Below are 10,301 nucleotides of genomic sequence, written 5' to 3'. Positions count from 1 at the left end.
TGGGGCAACCCCTGGAAACTGGGGCCTGAAGGTCTCTAGTCCTGCAGAAGGCACAGGGTACTGGGCCTGCAACGCAACTGATCCTGGCCATGGTTTTTCAGCTGAAATTCAATCACCCCACCCTCAGGGCATAACCAGTTCTTTATTTTGTGACTCACAGCGAGCATTTTGGAAAGATCCCATGAAAGGGAGCCCCCCATTGTATCTCTGAGGAACTGTCCTTTGAATTTGCACTTTCATTCTGTCTTTGCTTTGAGCCAGACTACTGCTGTGCTGTTAAGCTGGGCCCAACTCTCCTGTCTCCCCAAAACAGGATGCAGGTGTGCAAGGGGCCCCTAGTCCTTTCCCTGTCCTGGGCCTTTCAGGAAAAGCCAGGAGCTAGCCTGGGGCGTGCTGGAGCCTCTGAAAAGAGGTGGCTCCTGCGGGGAGCTTGGAAAAGCACCGCCAAGGCCAGCACCTGGGAACGCAGCACCGGTGTGAGCCCGAAAGCACCCACTCGGCGGCTGCTCTGCCGCATCTGGGCCACCCCGTGAAACTTGCCTGGGGCCCAGAAGTCAGAAGCTCAAATCCCTGTATCCCTGGCCACCGGTAGCAGGTGCTGGGGGAAGAGCTTGGCAGTCATTGTCCCTGCACTCTCGTGCTGTCCTGTGTCCCTTCCCTAGGACAGCTGTGGAGTCCTGTCATGGTTTGGGGGTTTTGCCAGGCAAACAATATAGTACAAGACACATTTTATGATATTTTTTTTTTGATTCCCCCAGGATTCTTTAAAAAAGTGCAGGATTTCTATCCACATACTAAACACTAAAGACTTCAGCTGAGGGCCTGAATCCTAATATCCTGCATGAGCGCGGCTGAAAACCTAGAGTTCATAACAGCGCCTCCTCCCACAAGTCCGCCTGCAGGCCTAGAGCCCACAGCAAGGTCTCATGCAGGCCCGCATCACCGATCTGTGCTGGAAAGGCCCAAAGGGCAGCGGAGGAGGCTAGAAAGTCTGCACCAGCAGGCTGAGGGATCTCAGCTGGAGCCAGGAAGCAGTGCTCAAGGTAAGCGCCAGAGCTCCCCCAAAAGTACCGCAGCCATCCTCAGCACCAGTGAGGCCGGAGCTCCTCTGAGGATGAGCAGAGCTGAGCTCCCATCAGGAGAGCCAGTGCGACCAGGTTGTCCTGAGGTTGAGCAGTGCGCCCTCTTTCTTCCCCTCCAGAGCCAGGAAGCTGATAGGTTCTGGCCCTAGTAAGAATTGCGGGATTATCATGGTGGTCTCCTAATACAGCTGAAGCTCTTAAAACAGCAGCTTATCTTCCCAGAGACACCTCCCCGCTTCTTCTCCAACCCAGCCCAGGGTGCAGGTCCTTTCACCTCTCCAGCTGCCTCAGGGAAGGCCCCATCCTCAGGTATTTCTAAACATTGCCCTCGAACCCCACCCCTAACAGAAGTCCTTGAAAGCCTCCACTGTGTCTCAGGCCGAGGGTCTACCTGGCCCACCTGCCCTAGATCCTCTCGGTATCTCCGGAGCTAATAAAGGCTGCTTTTATCTTTCCTATCTCTTTACTGCACTGCCAAAAAGCCTATCAGAAGTGATGCTCAGGATGAGGACTAAAGTTCTTCCAAAACTTCATTGAGAAATGGGCCGGCGAGATGGCTCAGTAGAATAAGTGCTTGCCTGGCAAGTACAGGGTCCTGAGTTCAATCCCTGGGCCCGCAATAAATAAATAAAGGAAAGCCAGCATGACAAGGTCCTCCAACAGAAGAGCCCAAGAGAATCAGCATCTCCAAACCGCACCCCTAGCAGCGTGTCAGCAGCTTCCCCTGTCCCGCCTTTATGCTGCTGGCAGCAACCCTCAGGTGGGCCTCCCACACCCAGCAGCGCCTAGTTTAATTCAGCTGGGTGTAATAAGTTGATTACCAGTTAGAAGTCCTAACCCAAAGTACCAAAGCACTTTCTCGAAGCCGGTTAAAATGGGGTCACAAGCAGGGTGCGGTGGGCATTCCTGCAACCCCAGCACTCAGGAGGCTGAGGTAGGAGGACTGCTGTGAGCTGGAGGCCAGCCTGAACTGCACAGTGAAACCCTGTCTGTAACAAAACATTGGGTCACTAGGTGGGCTCAGTCCTGCAGCTGTGTCCTAATAAAAGGAAACTGGGACACAGGTGGGAGAACCTGTGGGAAGGGGATGCAGACAGACCCAGGAGCTGACATGGCTGCCACCACCAGGGGCTCCAACGCCTGGCCCAGCTCCGGGCTGGCCCTGGACGCTGCTACTGGGCTGTGGAGTCCTTGGGCTTGCAGTAGCCTGGCCTCAAAACTGTGCCAGGAAGGGGTCTCTCCGTCACCCAGTGTCCTCCACGGTGTGACAACAAATGCCTCTCAGGTTCTGGGCCCCAGGCTGGTTGTGCTGCTGTGAAATTCCTTCTTTTAAAATATTAGCATTGGGAGTGGGGAGATGGCTCAGTAGAATAAGTGCTTGCCTGGCAAGCTCAAGGGCCTGAGTTCAATCCCCGGTTCCACAAAAAAAATAAAATAAAATAAATTAAAAAAAAATATTAGCCTTGGGGGCCCAGGAGATGGCTCAGTGGAATAATTGCTTCCCTGGCAAACGCAAGGGCCTGAGTTCAATTCCTGGTTGGGTGGGTTCCTGATGCCTGATTTTTCTTCCCGATTCTTTACCGAATGTCGCCTGGGTGTGCATGTCCTCTGGTTCTCAGTGGAGTCCTGTGAGGCACTGTGGGACAAAACAGTAAGCAACAGAGATTTGGCCTGGAGCCTGGCACAATGACCATCCCAGCACTCTTGAGGCTGGGGCAGGAGAACTGCTCCAAGCTCTAGGCCAGCCTGTGCTACACAGTGAGTTAAAGAAATGGGGATCTGGCCTGTGCTCCTCTGGCCACAGAGCCCTGGCCACCCTGCAGTGTGTGGAGCCATCACAGTGCTGGACCAGTCTCCAGCTCTTCTTCTAGGTCTTGGACCTCAGGTCCCAAGGGAGCTTCTAATCCCAGGATGTCCTGGCTCTTAGCAGGACAAGTGAGTCCTGGCTCTTAGCAGGACACCTGGCCGCTCACAGATGAGGGTGGGTGGGTACCAGGGGTGCCAGGAGGGGACAGGGTTGGGGAGGACGCTGAGCACCACGTGCTTGCCACAGGGAAATCCCACGGAAGCCTCAGCCACCATCACCCTTGCCTCGTCCACCCCACTCTACACATTGCTGTTTCCAGTTGTCCATCCATAGCCGTCATTTACTTGATAACAAACAGCAAATTCAAGGAAGGCTGTGTGCTGTGGGCTGCTCCTCAGATGACTGAGCCCTGAAGTGGGGTTTGGACACTCTCAAACCCAAGTGGTTCCTGAGCTGGGCCTGGCCGTGCATACCTGTCATCCCAGCACTTGGGAGGCTGAGAAAGGATGACAGCTGCAAATTTGAGGCCAGCCTGGGCTAGAGAGTTTAGCTCCAAAAAAATAGAAGCTCCAAGTGGCTTTCTGCTCACCAGAGAAGCGGTGATAGGCCCAAAGCCCTTGGGACAGGACTCTTAACTCCAGGGAAACTGCGGGGTTCTGAGCCTTGCTGAGGGACTGCCTGCTGGGAACCTGCCCTGGATTGGGGACAGTGAGTGTGTGTGCTTCTTCCCAGGGCGCTGCGAGGGGTCCCCTATCCCCCACAGGGAAAGCCGCATGCCCAGCAAGGAGCCCTAATCAGCGAAGGGTTGGCGTTGCCAAGGGCAGAGCCAGAGTCCTCCATTACTCTCTGTGCTCAAGGTAAGGGAGGACCTAGACCCCAGCAGCAGCTTTCGGTGAGGACCACTCAGGAAGGCCACTTGGGAGGGTGGAGCTCTCCCACGGAGGAGCCACTCACCCCTCTTTCAGGCATCTGCACACAACTCCATCACCTCGGACCCCTGAAAATCCCCAGTGACTGTCACAGTCCCTGCGAACCTATCTTCTGGTTTGGGTCTCACTTTCAGCACTGCCGCTCCCCTAATGTTTGAGGAATGGAGCCCTTTAAAGGCACAAGAAAAATCTCTGGGGCCAGGAAGATGGCTCAGTAGAATAGGCGCTTGCCCAAGCGCATAGGCCTGAGTTCAATCCCTGGTTCTCCCTCCCCCCAAAAAAAGAAAAATCTCTGTTAACTTTGCTTTGTCTTTTGAGCCAGGGTCTTGCTATGTAGTGCAGGCTGGCCTTAAACTCACCTCAACCCAGGCTGTCCAAGGCAATCCTCCCGCCTCAGCCTCCTGAGCCCTGCGATCACGGGTGTGCGCCACCACGCCGGGCTTATTTTTATTTTTTACGTGGTCCTGGGGATGGAGCCCAGGGCTCTGCACATGGTAAGCACCTACTTTTCCACGGAGCCACAGTCCTGACCCAGGAATCTCCGACCCCATTCTTGGGCAGTTTTGTTTCTGAGTGGAGACTTGGCCTGGAAATACTAGCCCCGTGCTGGGGCTCCCGCGCAAGCGGGGCTCCCGATTTGGGTGCCGCGCTCCAGCCAGGGCCAGCTGAGCTCCACGGCGAGGGAAACCCAGGCACGAACAAACCCCAAACCCCAGAGCGGGTCAGAGAGGCGCGGGGGGCTTCGTGGAGGGGGAGGGAGAAGGGAAGGGAGGGGTGAAGCCGGGAGTCCGGGGGAGCGATGAGCACACGCTAGGATGAGTTGCCAAGTTCTGGCCCCGCGAGGGCCTCTGGCGCGAGGCCCGGCCCGGCGCCCGTGCCCCCGTCTGGTGCCTACGGGGCACCCGCGGCTCGGAGCTGGGACCTCCCGCCCTGGCGGGCCCCGCGGCAGCAGGCGGGGAGCAGCTCGGCCGGCCGCGGCTTTGGAACGCACAGGCTCGGGGCCCACTGGAGGCCAGCGGGGGTCACCGGGCGCGGGTGGGGCGGGCACCCCGGTTTTCCTTTCCTTCCGCCCCTTCCCCGCCGGAGCCCCAGCCGGCGGGGAGCTGCCGTCCTTGGGCAGCAAGGCCCCTCCAGTCCTCTTCCCCCGTCATTTTCGGCCAGGGTCCCTGTGGTTAGTTCAAGCTGGCCTCCAAATGGGGCCACCGTCCTGCCACAGCCTCCGCGCTGGGTCAGGGGCGCACCGCCCTCGGAGGGCCGCTGCCGGCCGCAGGAGGAATCCCGGGCGCCCAGAGGACCCTCCTCGCGGCCCCCAGCCTCGCCCTCCCGCCAGGGCCGGCTCCGGGTGCGGCTTCCTGCGCCCCGTGACTTCGGGGAAGGCCCCGCCCCGCCCTGCCCCTGCCCCCCCCCCCCCACCCGAGGAAGGGTGTTGCCGCAAGTGGGGGGACCGGCGGGGCGGGCCATGACTCAGCCTCCTGCCGAGCCCGCTGACTCAGCCACCCGCGCGGGCGGGAAACCCTGCAGGCGGGCGGGGTTCCTGGCAGCCGGGGCTCCGACCTCTGTCATCCGTGGCCACAGCGCTCAGGACACGCGTGGGGCCCCAGGGCGTGCCTGTGCGGGTGGGGGTGGTTGCTGTGGGTGGCCCCAAGAGGCTCGCGGCCTCTGCACCCTGAGCCTAGCTCTGCCCCACCAGGAGGCCGAGTCAGGCGGGTTCCAGTCGGGGTCCTTCAGGATTCCTGCGCCGAGGGTCCCAGCCCCGCCTTGGCCGGCTGTTCAGACCTTCTGTGGGTCCGCGTGCTGCGTCCCACCCGGTCGTGTGACCTAGAGTCCCTAGGGAGGCCCAGGTCCCCAGGGAGCCCCGCAGAGTCATCCCAGGTCCTGAGCCACCAGGAGGGCGCCAGGCTCACTTCGCTGGCGCCAGCCACCTCCGCCCTTAAGAGGGGACGCGCCTCAGCGCACGTCATCTGGCGTGGGAAATGAGGGTGAATCCCCAGACCCGATGTGCATGGGGACAGCTTGGTTGGGGGGTCCTTAGGCACGCGCGCGCCCCGCTCGGCTCCTGGGGTTGCGCATGCACAAGCAGCAGGGGAGCACCCCAGGCAGCCTCCGGTGCTCCCTTCCGGAATGAGGGGGCGGGGTGCCCCGGGCGGGCAGGAGCAGAGCAGGCGGCGGCCTGGGGGCGGGGCGGGTGGAGATGCTGACGCGAAGGCTGGGCCCCGGCCAGATGTGGGGGTGGTGGTGCGTGTGCAGGCCTTTCTTCCCAGCAATTCGGGAGGCTGAGGCAGAAAGATGGCGGGCTGGAGGCCGTCCCGGGCAGCTTAGTCTGTCCCTGACTCGAAGTTACAATTTTAAAAAAGGGTTGGGGTTATAGCTCAGGGTACCCCTAGCACCACAAAGCACAGAACCCCACGTGTAGGGGCAGGCAAGAAAGTACCGCTGACCAGAAGGCCGAGTGTGAAGGCCAGCAGTGAGCCAGGCAGTCCTGGGGGCGTCCTCCACCTGGGGGAAACAAACACCAGATGACAACCTTCGGCGGGGGAGGCTGGAGGCCCGAGACCCCGAAGTTCCAGGCCAGCTTGGATAGAGACCTGGTCTCAGAATTGGAACCCCCCTCCCAAAGGAAGGCGACAGTGCTACCAACACCCCTGCAAATGAAGTCCAGGGCCCCCCAAGAGCCAGGCACCCGGGCGGGGGTCACGGGGACGCCGGCCTCGGTGGCCCTGGGTCTGTGAGGCAATTCTGGCAGCTCCCGGCAACAGGACTCGAGCAGACCTGCTGGCAAACCCCGCACTGCACGCGTCCTGAGACTTGGTCCCGGGGAGCCCGCTGCCCGCTGGGCCAGAAACAGGCGCAGCAGCTGGGCGGGCTGGAGGTTGAGGCGGGAGGATCCCTGACTTTGGGGGCAGCCTAGGGTGCAAAGTGCACCCGGTCTCAAAAAGGAAGAGCTAGTATAGGCACAAAACTATAATCCCAGCACTCAGGAGGCTGAGGCAGGAGGACCGTTTCATATTCGGGACCAGTCAGGGTTACAAAGTGAGCTCAGAGCCAAAACAATAAAAAAAGCAAGAACTGAACAGCCAAGAGAGCTGTTCCCAGCACCTCCAGGAACTACCCAAAATGAAGGGTCCCCAAGCTGTGCCTGTTTCTTAGCCCCCTCCCCTCTGAGTGACTCCAGAGCATCCTCGGTGGCTTTGTGCTGCTAATGGATGTACTCCAAAGGACACTGCTAACCAAAAGACAGGGCACCAGCTGGACGGCATGCGTGGCATGGCCCTATCACCTGCCCTGGGACACCCCCCCCCCACCCCTGGGGCTGGGCGGGCGCTGGAGGAAGTCCACTGACGTTTGCAGAAGGGTGCGGGGGCGGTCCGCGAGCACCGCCTGGTGGCCTGGGGCGCAACCTGCAGAGGCTGTGGCTGGGAAAATCCTCTGCACGTGGGGGAACCCTCCACCCGTCCCGAAGCCCGGTTCTGCGCCATCCTCAGGGTGAGGCAAGTGGCCCGCCAGCCCGCACAGGGAGACCTGCACGCGCTCTGCCGTGGCTGTGGCCGAAGACCCGGACCCCTGAGACCTTTCTAGCTCCTGCAGAAGGCCCCCAGCCGCCTTTTGACTGTTTCTCCAAAGCCTGAGTTTGTCCGCGCTGGGGGCCACCCCCTCGAGCTCCGGAAACGGCCAGCGCCCCGGGACAAGAACTAACTCCCCAAGGTGACCGCTCAGGTTTTCAGATGAAAAACAGCTCCCCGCCGGTTCGCTGAGTACCTCTGCTTCAAGGGACACACTGAGAAAGTCAGGCTCCTCAGATCACGGGAGCCGAGATCTTGTGATCAGACCAGACTCACTGGGACCGGGAGGGCTGCTGGAAACCGCCTCCTCACTAGAGGGAGGCCGGTGCATCCTGGCCTTCAAACTGAAAGTCGCTGGGGTGGAAAACTGAAGGCATGAAAAGAATAAGAAAACCTTGCAGAAATCCCAACTTAAAAAAGCAGAAAACAGATGAAAGAAAATCCACGAAGTTCAGGTAACTAATGCTGAGCTGCATAACTAGTTGCTCTAGGTATACACAGCTGAAGCAGGCTTGGCAGGGAGGATGCATCCACCCTCCACTGCCCACAGGGCCACGTCATCTGTTCCCAGGGCCACTTCACCCCACCATCAGCAATACTACCAAGGGCTGGGGGCCACAGGAGCAGCATTGTGGGAGGAATCAGGGTTTGGAAGGTTACTTACCAGCTTAACTGCTTTTTACCCTATCTGCTCTATTGAGCCTTTGGCTACTTTTTGTCCAAAGCAAATGAAAATTTAGGTCAAGCTAGGAATGATGTGTACACCTGTTATCACAGCTACTTGGGAGGCGGAGGCAGGAACGTGGCACACTGGAGGCCAGTCTGGGCAATTTGGCAGGGAATTTGCCTGGCATCCAACCCTCAAGCACAGCCCAAGGAAAAACGATCCTCATTTGTCCATTTCCGACACAGGACTAGCTCACACTGCCGGCAGAGTCCCTTTGGGCCTGGTGTGGGCCTTCCACACCCACATTCTTTCCCAGGTGAGAATGTGCACCATTCTGGAGACTTAGCACCCGCGGGGTATGCACGAGGCGCTTCTCCTGAGGTGCACACGCCTGTAACTCGCGTCGCCTTGCCAGGCAGCTCTGAACCACTAATAGTTTGAGCTGGCAGGACTGTTAGGCCTTTTAGGTTAGCTTTCACTTACCCAAAGATTGTACATTACTAGAATACTAGAATTTCTTAAAACTCTTTGAAGTTAGCAGCTCATGGGTTAGAAAAAGAAATCTAAACCACTCTGCCCCATCTAGGTATGGTAGGTAGTGTTAGTGCATTTATACTCCTAGCACACATACACATCCCTGATACAGAGCCTTGCAGAGTGACACAGAGCTTCCCTGCCCTCTTGCCTCAGGGAGCAACTAACATTTATGACACGGAGTGTGGTGACAAGCATTGAGAGCACAGCAAGCCCTTAACCTGGCCAGCCAGTCAGAAATCTCCACCTTTAAATTTCCAGCCTGGTTGTACTGCCCCAGTGACAAACCTTTAATGGTAACATCTAGAAAAATTAATTTCATGTTACCCACTTTCATTTCAAGAGTGTAATATAAGGCCTTCACAGAACCAGTGGCTGAGCCTTTTTTTGCTTTTTAAATTCTGAGACAGGGTCTTAAGTTGCCCTCACTGGGCTTAACTTGGGATCTTTCTGCCTCAGTCTCCCAGAGAACTGAGATTACAGGGGTATGCCACCGTCCGTGGACAAAGGATTTCTGAAAGCCAAGACAGATTACAACCTGGCTTTTCCACCCTAGATCTGCACTGTGGTTATCAGGGTTCAACGCCCAGCTCCTTTTCTAGAGAGCTGTTTCACCGAATCCAAGTTTGCAAAGGGTGGCTGGGTGAGCTCCCGGCTTCGAAAAGCACCGCGGCTCTCACAGGACGCCACCGAGCATCAGTTCTCCATCTAATTCCGGCATCGTTTTACCATTCAGCACAGTTTGTAATAAAACACAGTTCTGAAGGAAAGCTTAGCTGATGCTGTAAAGTCTGAGCTCTATTTCATGAGAAGCCATCAAAGTAAAACATGAGGAATAAAAACATTTTATCTGTGTATTCAGAATCACACGTAAGTTACCTTTACAGTTCAATTTACTATATAGAAATCATGTGGGCTTTATATTTTCAGTTAAATTTTGAACTGAGTTTACAATCTTATATAATAAAGACTTTACATTACTTTGTTAGCATACCAAATTGGAATACATCAGGTTGAGACTTCAGATTTATGGCAAACAGTCTTCAAATACAATACAGACATTTCTTAGTTACCTTATCATTCATTCATATGAGGTGTCTGCAACTTGAAGCTGTCCACACGCGGCAGCTCTCCTAGGAGACAGCATGACCGATAGGCCTGGCACTCCAGCCTGCAACTTGCAGTTGTGCCGTCCTGGAAAGGGTTTTTGGCATTTCTCAACCACAACTGGTGAGCAAGGTAGGAACAATTCCTCCTTACTACTGCTTTAAAAACAAGTTGCATGGCGGTTTGGGAATTTTGGAGAAAACCCAGTATCATACCTTGAAAAAGTCCAAGGGGATTAGAGGACAATGGATTGGGGCCCTAAATTTTTTAATAGAACCAATGTAATTCAAGTGGGCCTTAATCAAATACAGGAATATTAAGCACCTACTGGTTTGAGACTGAAATCAGAGATTTGTGACCAATTTCCTTCCACCTTGAAATCAAGGCATAAAACCAGCTATTAAGTGCATTTCAAAGCTCCTCTATGTCACACAGTAGAATGTTCTGTCCATTGGCACCAAAGTTAAGTCGCATTTCCTCTTGTGAGACAGAAATTCCACATCTGAACATAGAGGAAGTTAGGAAAAATGACCCCTGTTGTTTATTACTATTATGATTTTTGAGACTTACGATTACTCATATACTGGTGGTGAACAAAGCAAATTTCTGGCGACA

The sequence above is a fragment of the Octodon degus genome, unplaced genomic scaffold (genome assembly GCF_000260255.1).
Source record: "Octodon degus isolate 3935 unplaced genomic scaffold, OctDeg1.0 scaffold00148, whole genome shotgun sequence".
NCBI lineage: Eukaryota > Metazoa > Chordata > Mammalia > Rodentia > Octodontidae > Octodon > Octodon degus.
Note: the sequence above shows the minus strand (reverse complement) of the source record.